General features: G+C 41.1%; 1 protein-coding gene across 6 annotated transcripts in view; it reads left to right on the plus strand.

Annotated features, from left to right (window-relative positions):
- Positions 1–16,885, plus strand: part of ENOX1 (ecto-NOX disulfide-thiol exchanger 1) — a 749,536-nt gene that overhangs the window by 471,579 nt on the left and 261,072 nt on the right. The window contains exon 1 of one of the 6 annotated variants that reach the window (XM_049852941.1): positions 10,207–10,250. The exons of the other annotated variants lie outside the window; for them this stretch is intronic. The gene's annotated coding sequence lies outside the window, so the exon portion shown is untranslated. Of the gene's footprint in view, positions 1–10,206; positions 10,251–16,885 lie in introns of those variants that run through there. 6 annotated transcript variants of the gene reach the window in all.

Raw genomic sequence — 16,885 nt, forward strand, 5'->3', positions numbered from 1 at the left:
ATTAATGGGAAGCAATTTATGTAAGCTTCTGATTCTGGAAACTAATGCCATTGTTATTATTATTATTAGCTGTCATTGAGTTGGCTCTGACTCATGGCAATCCCATAAACAACAAAACAAAAAATTGCCTGATCTGACACCATCTTCACAAATGTTGGTATACTTGAGTCCATTGTTGTGGCAGCTGTATTTTGAGCACCTTCCAACCAAGGGGGTCATCTTCCAGCCCTACGTTGGACAATATTCTGTTGTGATCCATAGGATTTTCACCGGCTAAGTAGATTGCCAGGCCTTTCTCCCTAGTCTGTCTTAGTCTGGAAGCTACACTGAAACCTGTTCACTATGGGTGACCCTACTGGTATTTAAAACACTGGTTGGTGCATCAATTCTAGCATCATAGTAATACTCAAGCTACCACAGAATGACAAACTGACAGACAGGTGGTCAGTTTGTCTGAAGCCATATAAAGACAAGAGTTAAGCTTTAGCCTCAAAATGCCAATTAATGGCATTACTCAATTCTGTTTTCTATAGTTTCTATGCTATTAAATTTTTTTTTTAATGTTCATTTGAGATTGCTTACTTTGCAAATGGAGAAACTTAATATCTTTCTCTCCAAAGTTCTCTTTGGAAGTTTGGTTCAGTTAAAACAAAGAGAACAAGTAAAAATTTCTCAGTACAACATGTAATGACAGCTTTAGGTCGTGACTATTTGAAAGCGACGTTCTATACCCTTGAGTTCCTTGGCATATATGTGGAGTCTAAATAAAATAAAATACAATTTAAAAAACTGGTGCACTTCTGAAAATCTGGGGAAAAAAAGACATATGAACAATCAATGATTTGCTTTTATTTTCTATTAAATTGTGCTGTTCTCTGCACTTGGTATCGTTTACTGAATATAAAGTAAAAACCTCTCACACTCCACTTACTATAAGAGCACCCACAAGAAAAACCTCATTTCAAATCTAATTGTGGACATTGTTCCTTCATTAAAAATTCATAGGGTTTGTGAATGTGCCACATAAGTACTGGAGTCTCCATGATTTCCTCAGCTCAGCTCTTTTCCCACTGCCGATTCTGATCAGAATGTTAAAACACTCACATACAAAAGGTGTCCTCTGAAGAACGGAGAAAAAGAAGAAGAAATTATCAGTATAAATAGGAAGACCTTTTGACCAAATATGCTGCAGTTTCCCAATTTAGAACCAGTGTATGTAGGTAGGGGCCCTGGGGGTGCAGCGGTTAAGCATTTGGCTGCTAACCAAAAGGTGGTCAGTTTGGAGCCACCAGCAGCTCCTTGGAAACCCTATGGGGCAGTTCTACCCTGCCCCATAGAGTTGCTATGAGTCAGAATTGACTCGATAGCAAAAGGTTGCTTTGGTTTATATGTAGGTAAGAGCAGCCCTGGTGGTGCAGTGGTTAAGTGCTCCACTGCTAACGGAAAATTAGGCGGTTCAGACTCACCAGTGACTTTGTAGAAGAAAAGACCTGGCAATCTGCTTTTGTAAAAATTATAGCCTAGAAAACCCTATGGGACAGTTCTACTCTGCGATATAGGGCCACTAGGAGTCACAATAGAATTGATACCACAGAAAAACAACCAATGGACAGAGGCAAACATTCCTTTGTTAGTCTCTACATCTTGTTATTGCTGTTACCTTCTTCCTCCCAGCAAGCTTGAAATGTGCTAGTAACTAGTAGCTGGGTGGTTTTTGCTTTCTTTACTTTACGTAGTTTTTTGTAATGGGGGCCAAGTGCAGATTAGGCTGTTGGACTTAACTTCTTCTCTGTCCTGGTCCTAATGCCTTCCGTTGTTAATATTTTACGTGTTGTTTGCTGCAATGAACAAGACAAACAGCAGTGTACAATTAAATTCTTCGGATTGGTTAGCCTCCATGTTGAGCCCCTGTTGCTTATACTTTATATACTTTAGTTGATTTTGGATCAAGAATATGCAAATACAAGAAAATAGTGGGTTGCATAAAAGAAGAATATATAACTGCATGTGACAAAACTGCGACCACATAGGTTGGAGGAAATGTCTTAGACTTTTCTGAATTCATGCAAAAGCTTACAACCATTGCATTACACTCAATATATTTCAGAAATTCCCTTTTCTCCTCATCCAAACTTATCTTTGCAATTTAGCTCAGCGAGGAGCTTTGCAAATTTAGAAGCAATCTGAGCTCAATACAACTCTGATTGGAAGGATACAACTATAACCTCTGTTTTATTCTGCATCACATTTTCAGTATCAACTCACATTTTCTCTTTAATTTGCTGCCCTTTCTAACATGGTCTACTCATATCCTTGATTCCCAAGTGCGTGATCTAATGGCAGATTACATCTCCAAAAGGTCCTTGCCATTGCTGGCTATCACTTTGAATTTAGTGTGCTCACTTGAGACACCATATTACACCACAAGCCTTACCTGCTCTTTGAACTCCTGGACCACAGGAACTTACAGACTAAAACAGTGATGCTACTGCCAGACTCCTGCCCCCGCCACCCCCACACATGTACATTCATGCGCACGCACACACACACATGCATGCTCAAACCCCCTACTTTACTATTCTCTTCTCATGCATATCATCAACAATGAATCAAACCAAAACACTGATAGAAAAAACCAGGATATGTAATGTTCAGGAGGGAATAGTTAGTGTGAAGATATGCTCATGAAGTTGTTCTTAGTGGTTTTTGCTGACGTTGTAATTGCAAGAATTTATTTATGAGGGCCTATCAAGGGAGAAACCCTGGTGGCATAGTGGTTAAGTGCTACGGCTGCTAACCAAGAGGTAGGCAGTTTGAATCCGCCAGGCGCTCCTTGGAAACTCTATCGGGCAGCTCTCCCCTGTCCTATAGGGTCACTATGAGTTGGAATCGACTCAACAGCAGTGGGTTTGTTTTTTTTGTTTTTTTGTGTTTTTTTTGGGTATCTAAAGGTGGCTGGGTTTTGACTATCAAAGTGCCTGATAGTTTTTCCAGTAATGTTTCATTTTTCTCAGCTCCTCAAAAACATGTTATGTGTTAGCCCCTCAAATGACTTGTGAGATGAGGACTGAAAGCATAAAGTGGAACCGCTCAGGAAACTGGCCCACGGGGAGCCTGTGACAGGCAGCATGAGATCCAAATCTGCTGCCAACCCACTGTGCACATTTTCATAGGACAGGCAGGAAGAGGGAAGTCACCAGTTGAGCCCCAGGGTGTAGGTTTATCTTTACTAGGAATGAAAATGTCATTGCCGCAATGGGTAGTGATTCTGATAAGCACACGGTGGGGTACTGACTTAAGTGTTCATCACACAATAACTGAAGTAGACCCTCAAGCTTCTAGCACTTCCCATATGTCAGCAATCCCTTGGAATGGGAGTTAGAAGTTGGAATTTCTGGCGTATTCAGCTCCTGGCTTTTCCCGGCTCCTCAGTCCTTCCCCTTCCTAGTTTCTGTAGCTCTTGTTATGGGTGGCAGGAAGGAAGGAGAACTCAGCTCCGGATCCCTGCCTGGTAGCTACCAGCCAGTGTTTGAGATAAGGTATTAGGAAGTACATGTAAAAGAAGTAGCATGGGAAAGGGATTTGGGCAGAAAGAGGGTGAGGTAAAGAAAAGTAAGTTTATCTCCCAGCCTTCCCTTCCACGTATGTGGCCCTAACCTGCCTTTCCCTCGTACCATTCTTCTCTCTCGCTGTTACATTTCATCAGGTAGAACTATGGTGAGGCTATTAGTGAATTCAGGATTGCAAATAGGAGCTGTCTATACAGGGATAACAATTTTTCTGGGTAGTCCTTGATGGTGCTGATGTTTATACCTTCATTACGTTTAGCTCTCAGCTCAGCTCTGGATTTACCCTCAATATATGTATCTGGATAAAGCTAGGCCCTGGTGGCACAGTGGTTAAGAGCTCAGCTGCTAACCAGAAAGTTGGCAGTTCGAATCCACCAGCCGCTCCTTGGAAGCCCTATGAGTGGCCTCTACTCTGTCCTATAGAGTTGCTATGAGTCAGAATCAACTCAATGGCTAGGGGTTTAGGCCCAATTTAGGGAGCAGTGGTGGTTCAGTGGTAGAATTCTTGCCTCCCTCAGAGAGACCCCGGTTCGATTCCTGGCCGATGTACTTCACGCACAGCCACCGCCTGTCTGTCAATAGAGGCTTGTATGTTTCTGTGATGCTGAAAAGGTTTCCGCAGAGCTTCCAGACTAAGACAGACTAGGAAGAAAGGCCTGGAGATCTACTTCAAAAAAAAAAAAACAGTGAAAACTCTGGATTACAATAGCCTGATTCCATTGTGCCTAGGGTTGCCATGAGTCGGGGACTGACCCCACAGCAGCCAACAAGAGCAGCAGGGCTTCTGTGAGACTTGCTGATAAAACCTATCTTCTGAAAACCCTTAGGCTACAGATCAGCTCTAGGTAGATACCTTCTGCATTCATTCTCTCTCTTTTTTCTCTAAACGCACAATATTCTTGCTCTAATTTAAGAAAAATGTGCTTCTCGATAAAGCATGGATCCTGGGATTTTTCCAGCAGTGACTTCTGCTGACTTCCCCAGATTCTTTCCTTCGCTGCCTTTTAGGACTGAAGTATAGGGTCGCTGTGAGTCAGAATCGACTGGGAGGCAACAGGTACGGCACAGTACAGGTGGAGGGTTCAAGGTGGCCGACTGGGGTAACGACCATGCAAAGATACAGCAAAGCTTCCAGGCCCTGACGCAGCAGGCTCAGTCCCTGGATGACAGGCTGATACTGGCATGTTCCCCCTCAGCAACTCAGTCTTCATGTTTACTTACTGCTCACTGCTCCTCCTTTTGGCTTCAGCCTACTTTTTTTTTTTTATTGTAAAAAATTAGGAAACACTACATTTGCCAATTGAACATTTTTCACTTGTACAATGCAGTGAAACCAATTGCGTCAATTGTTGCGCAACCCTCACCAACATCCATTGCCGTATCTCCCATCCCCACGAACAAAAATTCAGTGCTAACTGAAGAAAGATTCTCCTCTGTCTCCCCACCTGCCCCCAACCACGGTCCAACTCTCATCTCCATACATTTGCCTATTCTGAGTGTTTCCTATTAGTGAAATCGTACAATATTTATCTTTTTGTGATTGCTAATATTACTCAGCATAGTGTTTTCAAGGTTCATCCGTGTTGTAGCATGTATCAGGACTTCATTTCTCTTTATGGCTGAGTAATATTCCAGTGTGTGGATATGCCACATTTTGTTGATCTGTTCATCTGTTCATGGGCATTTGGGTGTTTCTATCATTTGTCAGCCTACTTTTTTTTCCCCCCATTTTTTAGGGAGGGCCGGGGGTTTCTTAGAGTTTTCTTCATTCCTGCAAATTTAGCAATATATTTATAAGTAGTTTTATCCAGAATATGGCTGTTGGATTTTTTTTTCCCCCTTATAGTAGGCAGGCTCTTAAGAGCACCTAGTATGCCATACTTCGGAAAGCTTAATTCTGCTAATGCTTTTTAATTTGCTCATTTCTTCCACTGTGTTCCGGATTCCTGGAGGACAAGCTCTGTCTTCCTCGCCATTTTATTCCTGGCATAGAGCACAGTGACCTGCATACAGTAAACATTTAATAAAGATTTGTTTAGTGAATTAATTTCCAGGGGATGGAACTAACACTTTACCCCAGACTTCCTCTGTCCGTTGGAGCCAGCCAAACCCAGGGGGAATGCATACTCCAGTTCTTTGTTAGAAAAAACGAGTTGCCCAAATCTATAAAAGCAGAGGTCAGGGTAAGACAAATGGAATCCTGGGCTATATCATTCCTTAGTTTTGTGACTTTGGATAAATGACCCAAAGCCTTAACATTCTGAACCTTCATTCTTTTCTTTTGTAAAAAGTTGCTAAGAGCATCTGTTTCAGAGGTTGTTGTGGATTTTTCATGACATCAAGGATGTTAGCTGTTTACCACGGGGACTGTTATATAATAAGCTATTTTCCTAGTTGGTGGTGCCTCTGGAGAGTGTGGTTGGCTGTGGGGAAGAGATGAGGAAAAGGTATTTCCGTTTTACTTTACAGAGTTTAGCTTTGTTAGAACTCATTACAAGTACATATTACTTTGGTATTCTTTTAAAATAAGCATTTCCTTGTGAAAGTGTTAGTTCTCTTCTGCTTAACGTGAACTGGTACTTGTTCCCAGATCGAAGAGACCTGGGTCACTGCATTTCCATGTAAATTATACCACTAGAAAGAAAGATGAAGGAATTGAAGGAGCTGATAGCTAGGAATGGTAGTGGGAGTTTAAGGAGTGTAATACAATGAAGATGGTGACCCCTGTTAAAGTAAGAATTTGGTGTTAGGAGATTGTGCTGTGGGAAGTCTAGAAATAATGCTGTGTTTTCTTTTTGGTTGTTTATCTGCCTTACCATTACATCTACCTTATTTTCACAACTCTTTGTGTTGTACAGATGGTATCGAGTCAATATGTTGGATGAGTACATGAACATGTCTACTTCATTGTGCAAGTAATAAAATCATTACCCTACCAGCCATAATAGTCATGGGATGGTGTGTGTTCGGACTTGACAGCCACCATAGTTGGCAAATGCCATCACTTTATATACTGCACAGTTTAACCACCACTAGTTGCTGGTTATTTTCTTAGTCATTATTTTACAGTGAACATTATCTCATAATAAGCCATAAAATTTAGAATTGTTCAAGAATAAGAATATTGGAGGACTTGGAGAACAGAAGATCTGTTTCATTAAGACTAGAAAAGAAAAAAAATTGATAATGCTAGTGGGAATTCTTTTAAAATATTTGTTTAGGTTGGGTTTAAGCCATCTAGCTGTGAAAATAAGAAACCATGGTAGCAATAGCAATATACTGTAATTCCCACAAAGCACATTCAGCGTGATTCCTTTTTTTATAAATAATAACACCGTAAATAAATACGATTACTCTAAGTCAACATGAAATTGCATTTAATACCATGGGCCAGATGTTTTTCTCTCATATCTGTGTTCTTTAAGGTCAGTTTTTGCTCATTCCCCTGCCTTCCCTTGATATACTTAAAGTAATCTGCGAATAAATAACTGGGAACGGCATTTGACCCTGAACTGAGTTTGGTGAATCTGAGAGGGAAGTACAACTTTGTGTTTCTTACGCATAGTAGGCAGGCAAGAAAGAGACGGTGCCTCCGAACACAGCCATTTAATACCTAGGTAGGCTCCAGGCAGCTTTACTTTTAAAGGCCTTAGCCCACATCCCATCAAGCATACGAAATGCATTCACATCTGATGTTAAATGTAGTTTGTTTCTAAGAATTTTTGAGAGGACTTGTATAATTTGCTTTTGAGATTATTTGCCTACAAATTATTCCCATAATTTAAAACTGGTTATGATTTCCCCATAATTGTGCAGACTCAGAAATCTTTGCGAAGTGAGAAAGCCCACTTACAAGTGATTTGCAACTATAATGACATTTATATGAATAATAAATTTGATAATTAATGAAGCTGCCAGAATACAAAATTTATAGATATTTAATTAAATAATTGTTTGTTTTCGGTAATGTGCTTTTCACTAAATGTTGACACAAGGCGTTTTCAGGTCTCCAACGTTACTGTAAACCTCTGTGCTTCACGTACCTAATTGGTAACCCAGCCATACCTTAGAAAAATAGGCTACTTTCCTCGAGGCAAGTGGGTCCCTGGGTTGCACAAATAGTTAACACGTTTGTCTACTAACCAAAAGGTTGGAGATTTGAGTCTACCCAGGGGCACTTCAGAAGGAAGGCCTGGCAACCTACTTTCAAAAATCAGCCACTGAAAACTATTATGGAGCACAGTTCTGCTCTGACCCGTATGGGCTTGCCATGAGTTAGAATCTACTTGATGGCAACCGGTGGTTCCCAGAGGCAGATGGGTCTTTTGATCCAAAAGATTATAGTAAATAAAGAGATTCAATTCAAGGAGGCAAGTACTCCAGTTACCAGGCCCTCATAAGGAAGGATTTCTGTAAGAGTACCGTTAAGAGGCAACTATCTTTTCCTATTGACAGGGAGAATGACCACGATTGGGTGGGGGAGGGGTAGGAGTGGAAGGCAGAATCTGTACAGCTTTTTATGGAAATCTGTGACCAAGAAGGGGAGTGGAGAAGGAATAGTAGCTGTAGCAGCAGCCAGTGTTTTGCAGTGACCTTCCACCTTGTTGTTAGTGCCAGAGCCTTCTCATCAGCATTTATTCCCTTCCCCCTTTGGGGGAGAGGGCCCTCCATGGCAGCTCTCTGGGTGACAAGGGCATCACTGAGATCACTATCTGCACCCAGTCCTTACCTCTCAAGATCCCTGACCTCCACACGCAGCAAGAACATAAAGGCCTCCACCAAGAAAAAACCAGGATAATCTTCCTTTCTATTAAGTTCTAAATCACATATGTCCCTGGAAGCTAAAACCACTTCATAGTGTCCCTCCCACTCTGAGTCTCAGGTATGAGGTCTTTGCCACTCAGCACCACCATTTGAATCTTGCTGTACCCAGCCAGTAGCACCAAAGGTTTGAACTGTTTTCTCAGAATGCCTCCTTCTAGTCTAGAACTTTCCAACTGAATGTCCTGCTACACCATGCATTTTCATCAGGCTCTTGAACCTTAGTAACCCTCCCTTCCCTAGCCCACCAAGTCTTCTAGGTCTTCTCACATTAGGAATAAAACGGGCCACTCCAGGGGACCCGGAGGCACCTGCTCTCCTTGCCCACTGCTTACAGAGTGTGAAGAAGGTCTCGCTGTGGGTGGTCCCTTGGAGAAAGCAAGCATGGTTCCTGGCCCAGGGCCACAAATCAGAGGTGAGAGTGTGTCATGCTAAGTCTGTAAGTCCCGGGGCAATCATGCCTGCAGGGCTAATGCTTTATTCATCATGTTTCAATGGCATCATTAAAAGTGTATTAGTTTAAAAAGTAACTAACATGTTCTTTGTGACCCTACTAAGGAGAAACGTTCAACAGGATGTGCAACTGGTCCAGGCTGGTGTAGTCTGATCTGAGTTTTATTGCAGGTTGATTTCCATAGATTAAAGAGCTCTAACCAGGGCATTCTGGAATATAAAGAACTCATTTACCAGAGGTTGCAGCCAGTTATGGTTGAGTTATTTACCCACTACAATTAAAATATTCCACTTTGTAGCTTAATATGTTTTCCATGCTTGGGTCAAGGTGTAAAATGAGCACCTAATGAAAACACTGAGTATAACACAGCACCCATTGTAGGAGCATATATTGTCTGCTTTCCTTTATATAAGAAGATAATAATGTTTACAGAAACTGCTTTCTGTGTATAAGTGCAGACAGAAAGGCCAGTGTGTGACCAATATGCCTGGCTTCACTGTACATGCATACAAAAAATTGTTCTTTGATTTGTGGCTGTGGCCGTGGTTCATAGAATTTGCCTCTCTCAGCAACTCTGTCTTTGAAGCTGGAACTCAAACTAGTCTTTATTTAGGAGGCTCTTTCTCAAGGAGCCCTGGTGGCACACTCATTTAGTGCTTAGTTGCTAACCAAAAGGTCGATGGCTTGAACCCACCAGTGGCTCCGTGGAAGAACAAGACTTGGCAATCTGGTCCTGTAAAGATTAAAGCCTTGGAAACCCTATGGGGCAGTCCTACTCTATCATATAAGGTCACTCTGAGTGGGAATTGACTCAATGGCACACCACAACAACAATCCCTCTATTTTCAAGGAGCTCTGGGGACATTATGAAGTGCTTGGCTACTAAAGAAAGGTTGGCAGTTCAAACCCACCCAGCCACTCTGTGGGAGAAAGACCTGGTGATCTGCTCCCCTAAAGATTACAGCCTAGGGCATCCTATGGGGCAGTTACACCCTGTCACGTGGGGCCGCTGCTATAAGTCAGAATCACCTGGGGATGGCCCTTAAAACAACAACAATGCCCTTTCTCAAAAAGCCTGCCTCCTCTGCCCGCTGTGGTACTCTTTCTCAGCTTTGCATAGCTCTGCCACTTCAGGTCAAGCTTTTATTTCATTTCATCATTCTGTTTACTCATAGAACTTTTCCAGTGTGAATGTTAACAGAGAGAGTGCAAACACAGAAAACTTGCCTGTTGAAGCGAGGCAAGAATTATCTGATATGTCCTTATTTGCTCTCACAAATTTGTGACTCACTCAGATGGTAGTTAACTAAACCCCAGTATCTCTATACTGGGAATAGGAGAGGCACTCTCCCGAGTCCACACTTCACTGCAGAAGGAGGATTGCCTGCGGACCTTTTCGTTTTCAGGTAAGGCCCCCACTGAAGGGAGGCATTGCCAGGTTTAGGCTTTCAGACCGTGGGCAGCCACACCTGTTTCAGACAGTCTAGTCGGTTGCTTTCAGATATATCTTGGGTACTTCTGTACCTAGGAGAAGTTGGAATTGATGAACTCTCAGGTTTCATCCAGTTCTTCCACCCTGGATGCTCTGTGAACCTGGGTATGTTTGTCCTGAATGCCAGGGGCTTAGAAAAGCTTTCCTTAAAGTGAGACTCCTGTAGTTTTAATGGATCAAGGCTAATCTTTACTGGTGAGATTGCTTCCTTTGATAACTCACTTACCAGTGGAATCCAGCAATGATAACTTTTTCTATGGTTGGTATATTTTGGAAGATAGGAAACAACAACCTCTGACAACATATTGTGTGAGTGTGCAGTTGGTTGATTTCCATTAATGAGGGGAATGAGTTGAGCCATTAAACAAAAAAAAAAAATTGCCGTCGAGTCAATTCTGACTCATATCGACCCTACAGGACAGAGTTCAACTGCCCCCCGTAGGATTCCCAAGGAGCACCTGGTGCATTCAAACTGCCGACCTTTTGGTTAGCAACCATAGCTCTTAACCACTACACCACCATGGTTTCCATGTTTTAGAAGGTAGAAAACAACAACTTCCGGTAACATATTGTATAAGTATGCAGTTGGTTGATTTCCATTAATGAAGGGAATGAGTTGAGGTGTTACATATTTCATAATCATTATGTATTTCATAATATTGCCCTTCTCAGAAAATCTGAAGTAGTCTAAATATATTTTAGAACTTGTCTATACAAAAACTTTGCAAATACATGTTATCATAGTAGCATCCAGTCCTATTTTCTTTTCTGTCTTTAATGGAAAGCGAGATGCTTCATCCCTAAGGTCACAGGCTCGTGCTTTTCCTATTTTGTTCAATTTAGAAATCTAAATTTTTTTTTTCTCCTCAAAACAAAGGTTTCTTGAATTTTTTTTTAAACTCTGCCATTTCTCTAAACTTCTGTATGTGATGCCGAATAGTGTTTTTCTTTGTGTCAGAAGATAATTGACTTTATCTTCTATCTTGCCCATGCTGATTGAGTTGTCTCTGTGGCAGATTTTGTCATTTTGTTTGATTGCATGGATTCAGAGAGAGACCTTCTGGTCATCTCTCTCTCTCTCTTTAATGTTGAGTTCTTTGCAGACTCAGATGTTATTGGATAGAACCTTATCATCCATTCAGTAACCATTCCCCTCCCTAAGATGCAAGGAAGATGATTTGTAGTTGAAAACCCGCTGCTAGACAAAGTGGAGTAATCGAGGATGTAATCACAGACCCGTGATGGCATTTTGTATTTGAGAAATGGCCAAGGTCTGCTTTTTATCTTCTCTGGTGCATGCCAGGTTGAAACTTTTCTTTCTTGCAGTGATTTCACTTCTTTGGTACTGTACATATATGCCTTTGTTATGCTGATGCAGTGCCGGATGGATCTGGAGATGCAGTTATTTATAGATTTCAGCTCATTCAAGAAACAGCTGCAAAAAGCCTCACAAAAGGAGCACATCACTGTAACCTGCTTGTGACCCTTGACTGGTTGCCAGGGAGGTGTGGAATCTTAAATCTTGGGGGATGACTTCTTAAGCGCACCAAAGGCTTATCTTGAAAGATCTGACAGATTTTTTTTTTAATTGCCTTCCTGTGATACTTCAGATTCATTTGTGTTCTAGTTTCCAAGAGCACTTTCCCCCTTTGTGTGCTTTAGCTTTCAACTTCCAAGCTTTAGGATTGAACCCTGGAATTGGACTTTGTTCCTTTATTCCTTCCTTCTTCCTTGATTTTTCCCTTTCCTCCTTCCCTTTTACTTTCCTTCATTCCTTCCTCCCGTGCATGAATTTATTTGATGAAAACATTGAGCACCTGGCCCATTCCAGGTATCAGTATAGCTGCAGGGTATTCAAAGATGTTATTATTAAGTGCCTTCGAGTTGATTTCCAACTCATAGCAACCCCATGTGACAGAGTAGAACTGCCCCATAGGGTTTCTGTAATATTTACCAAAGCAGATCGCCAGTTCTTTCTCCGGTGGAGCTGCTGGGTAGGTTCGAACCACTGACCTTTCTGTTAACAGCCAAGTGCTTAAATATGAAATCTGATGTCATATGAAGCAAATTTCCTGTGGTATCAACTCTTTACAAGACCTAAGTAAATTGTTTTCTCACTATAATTATTCTGATATTGAAATAGGTATGAACCTAAGGACTTACATCAAATAAAAATTCTCCCCCTGCCCCAATGAAAAGGATTTTCAATATCTAATTCATCTCTACCCCCTTTTAACAGAAATCTGTCTTGGGGACAGTTACAGGTGGGTTTTATGATTCATAGTGTGTATGTGTCTTTGGGACCTGTAAAGTTGGCCGGGCTTAGAAGGGCTGTGATATTAAGTGTGAAACAGCTTGTGTCATGTTTTTAGGCCAAATAGTGTTTTCATAGGTTGGGTGAGTTGCAGAAACTATTTGCCCTACTGATGTAGCCCAATGAAAAACTGTATATAAATATATCTTATTGAACAGTTTTAATATTCAGTATGCATTTTTATACTTGAATTATGTCTTAACAAAGAACAGGGTTAAATTTCAATTTACCCTACCCAAGGCTATACTATTACCCTTGTCATTCTGTGTATCTAATTGTTTTGTGGTAATTATACTTCTTTTTTTTTTTAAGGAGTCTTGGTGGTGCAGTGATTAAGCCCTTGGCTGCTAACCAAAAAGTCAGCAGTTCAAACCATCTAGCTGCTCCAAGGGAGAAAGATGGAGCAATCTGCTTCTCTAAAGATTACAGCCTAGAAAAGCCTATGGGGCAGTTCTGTTCTGTCTCTATGGGTCAAAACCAACTTGATGAAACACAACAATAGCAACATACTTCAATAAAAGCTGTTAAAACAAAAACAAATACTGCTGAGTCAATTTGGACTCATGGCACCTCCATGTGTGTCAGAGTAGCACTGTGCTCCGTGAGGTTTTCAGTGGCTGGTTTTTTGGAAGCAGATCACCAGGCTTTACTTCCAAGGCATCTTTGGGTGGACTTGAACCTTCAACCTTTCAGTTATCAGCTGAGCATGTTAACTGCACCACCCAGGGATTCCAAAGGCTATAAATAGGAATTGCCAATTTCACTATTGGTCAGGAATCTCTTGAAAGTTTTGGGGCTGCATAGGCTGAAAAAACCTGGAGAGAAAAATTCATGTATCTTTTAAATTATCTTGTTTTGCTATAATATATCCAGTATTATTTCATTGGGGAAAATGAAGAAATATCCTGCTACAGTTTAAGTGTTGTACAAAAAACTAGGGCAACACTTACTTTTAGAAATCTCAAGTGTTACTAACTGTTTTAGAATTAATTACATAATTATCCACCAGAACACAAAGATCCCAGGGTACCTTAATGGAAACACTACACTTCCAAATAAAATAATAATAATTAGCACCTACTATATTCAGAGTGCTTTATTAGCTTTAATTTTTTAACTTCCCACATGTCTGTGTGTAAACAAACATCAGTAAGGATATCAATGTTTTCTATAGTTTAGAAATAAGAAAACCAAGGCAGGGAAATTGATTCGGAATGATTAATTAGGTATTATGGTCTTGAATCATTTAAAGAGGCAAGTAGTCAATAGGAACGGAAGATGTGAATACAGTACAAAAATACCCCTTGCAACTATTCATAAATTATTAGGTAGTAGTTAATTAAAATTATCATCTTTGTTCTAAGCCAAGTGATCAAATTAAATTTTATAAAGAATATCATGCCATCCTTGAGACTACTGGATGTGTTCAGGATGTCCAGATCTGCCCAAGATGTGACAGAACTTATTTTAGAATTACATTCTAGCTATGTGGTGGCCATGTGAAGTTGTATGGCATTAAAACCATTGGATTGGAGACTGGAAATATATAATATGTAGAGTGTCACAGAGTCCCATAATTACAGACTATATCAGTGAGGATTCTTCAGAGAAACAGAACCAACGAAAAGCAAAGAGAAAGGCAGAAAGAGAGATCAATTTATTTTAAGGAATTGGCTGATGCAGCTGTGAGTGCTAGCAAGTCTCAAATCTGTAGGGCAGGCCAGAAGGCTAGAAACTTAGGTAAGACTGATGTTATAGTCTTGAGTCTGAAATCCGCAGGGCTGACTGTCAGGCAGGAAACACAGGCGAGATTTCTATGTTGCAGTTGTAGAATTTCTTCTTCTCATGGAAACCTCAGTTTTTACTCATAAGGCCTTTTCTTCACTTAAAGTGAATTGACTGTAAATGTTAATCACATCTACAAAATACCTTTACAACAACTTCTAGACCAGTGTTTGACCAAACAAGTGGGCACCATAGCCTAGCCAAGTTGGCACATGTAATTAATCATCACAGTCCACCCCTTGTCAACTGGGCACCCAAACACATCTCCTTAAACCACAGTTAATCTCCAAATAAAGGCAATAAGAAAGTCATATTTCCTTCTAACACGATAAAAGAAATCTTACACACATCTGAAAATGTACTAGCCCTTCCCCCAGGTGTTATATGATAAATCCCTCTAATATTACCATTTCCCTAAGCCTTTGAATATCTTCCTCTACAGTATAACAAGGCAATTCTGTTATTTAATTTCCACTTACTGTAGGCCACCTTTTGGTCTGTGTTTTGATCAACCAAACAAACAAACTGTTAGAGTCCATTCTAGCCCCTCAAGCTACAACATCAAATCCAAAATTTCTGCTCAGTGAACTCATATCAATAAATTCAGACTGATCCAACTTTATGCTCCTTCTACAGTTATCCCTACACTTAATATTCATTCACATCCATCATCTCTTGATTTCTATTTGTATAAATTGGAAAAAAAAAATCTAGCTCCTTTAGAGTGTAACTTATCCCCTCATGGGTCACACTCTGTACCTCAGCTTTTGAGATCTGCTGGGACCTGAGTCTAGTTATAGGTCTAGAAGCAAAGATGGATATTGGAGATAAGTCCTGAGGAAAACCAGCAGTCTCTTGAAAGATAACTACCTTATGGGGAGGACATTTTGGGTTCTTCAGACAAAGCAGGTTAACTTCCTCAGACAGGGGTGGAAGGACTACTTCTACTGATAAAAAGGACTCAGCAGAATTTAGAGGTTAAATGACCCCAGCTTCATCAGGACTTGCCCTTATGTCCCCATCCCAATTTTCAGGATCCCACTCCTTCTCCATCTTTTAACAGCAGATACCCTGTATCTTAGTAATCTAGGGCTGCTGTAAGAGAAATACCACAAATGGATGCCTTTTAACAAACAAGCTTATTCTCACACAGTCTAGTAGCCTAGATGTCCAGATTTAGGGTGTCAGCTCCAGGGGAAGGCTATTTTCTCTCTGTCAGCTCTGGGGGAAGGTCCTTGTCATCAATCTTCCCCTGGTCTAGGAGCTTCTCAGGTGTAGGGACCCCATGTCTGAAGGATGCGCTCTGCTCCTGGTGCTGCTTTCTTGGTGGTACATGGCCCCTGCCTATCTGCTTGCTTCTCTCTTTTATATCTCAAAGGAGATTGGCTCAAGACGCAATCCAATCTTGTCAATTGAGTCCTGCCTCATTAGCATCATAGAGGTAGGATTTACAACACATAGGAAAATCACATCAGGACAAAATGGTGGACAGTCACACAATACTAGGAATCACGGCCCAGCCAAATTGATACACGTATTTTTGGGGGACACAATTCCACCCATGATTCAACCCTGCAAGGTTGGGAATTACATTTCTGTTGTAGTTCAGCCACTCGTAGGATGAGGCTATGAGCGGTTTTCAGCGATCTCAGCTGCGTGGCTGCAGAAGATCAGACTTTCTTTTAGGGCAGATATAAAAACATTAAGGTCATTTATTTGGTACTTGAGCTGAGAATTTGAAGCCAAGCTCATCCTTTGCTTTCCCTTCTTTGTCCCCTTCAGTTAGCAACCAGTCAATGTCATTGTACTGATCGGTCCGACAGAACCTTGCCTCTTAGAAGGTCGATTGTTGTTGTTAGTTGCCATCAGGTTGATTCCAACACATGGTAACCACATATTTGCAGAGTAGAACTGCTCCATAGGGTTTTCAGGCTGTGCCCTTTGGGAAACAGATCACCAGCTTTGTCTTCCAAGTTGCCTCTGGGTAGGTTTGAACTGCCAACCTTTCGGCTAGTATTTGAGCACTTAACCGCTTATATCACCCAGCTGCCATGAGGTTGGTTAGGAGTGCTAATGGTGGTATTTTGCCTATCTCTGTTGCCACACCATGCCATGGACTGTTAGTGCTCCTTTTACTTCTGGATATAGGGTTACTAAACCCAAAACTCATTGCCCTCGAGATGACTCCAGCTCAGAGCAACCCTATAGAACAGAGTAGAACTGCCCCATAAGGTTTCTGAGGAGCAACTGGTGGATTCGAACTGCCAACCTTTTGATTAGCAGCCATAGCTCTTAACTGCTGTGCCACCAGGGCTCCACAGAGTTATGAGTACCTTCAAATCTAACCAGATTAGAAAACCAATTTTGGTAACCCCAGAACCAATTCAGAAAATTCATCCTTAAGATTCAAATCCTCTAGAACCACTGTAGATACCGAAATCTGTATCTAG

Source organism: Elephas maximus, chromosome 14 (assembly GCF_024166365.1).
Source record: "Elephas maximus indicus isolate mEleMax1 chromosome 14, mEleMax1 primary haplotype, whole genome shotgun sequence".
In the NCBI taxonomy this organism is placed as follows: Eukaryota; Metazoa; Chordata; class Mammalia; order Proboscidea; family Elephantidae; genus Elephas; species Elephas maximus.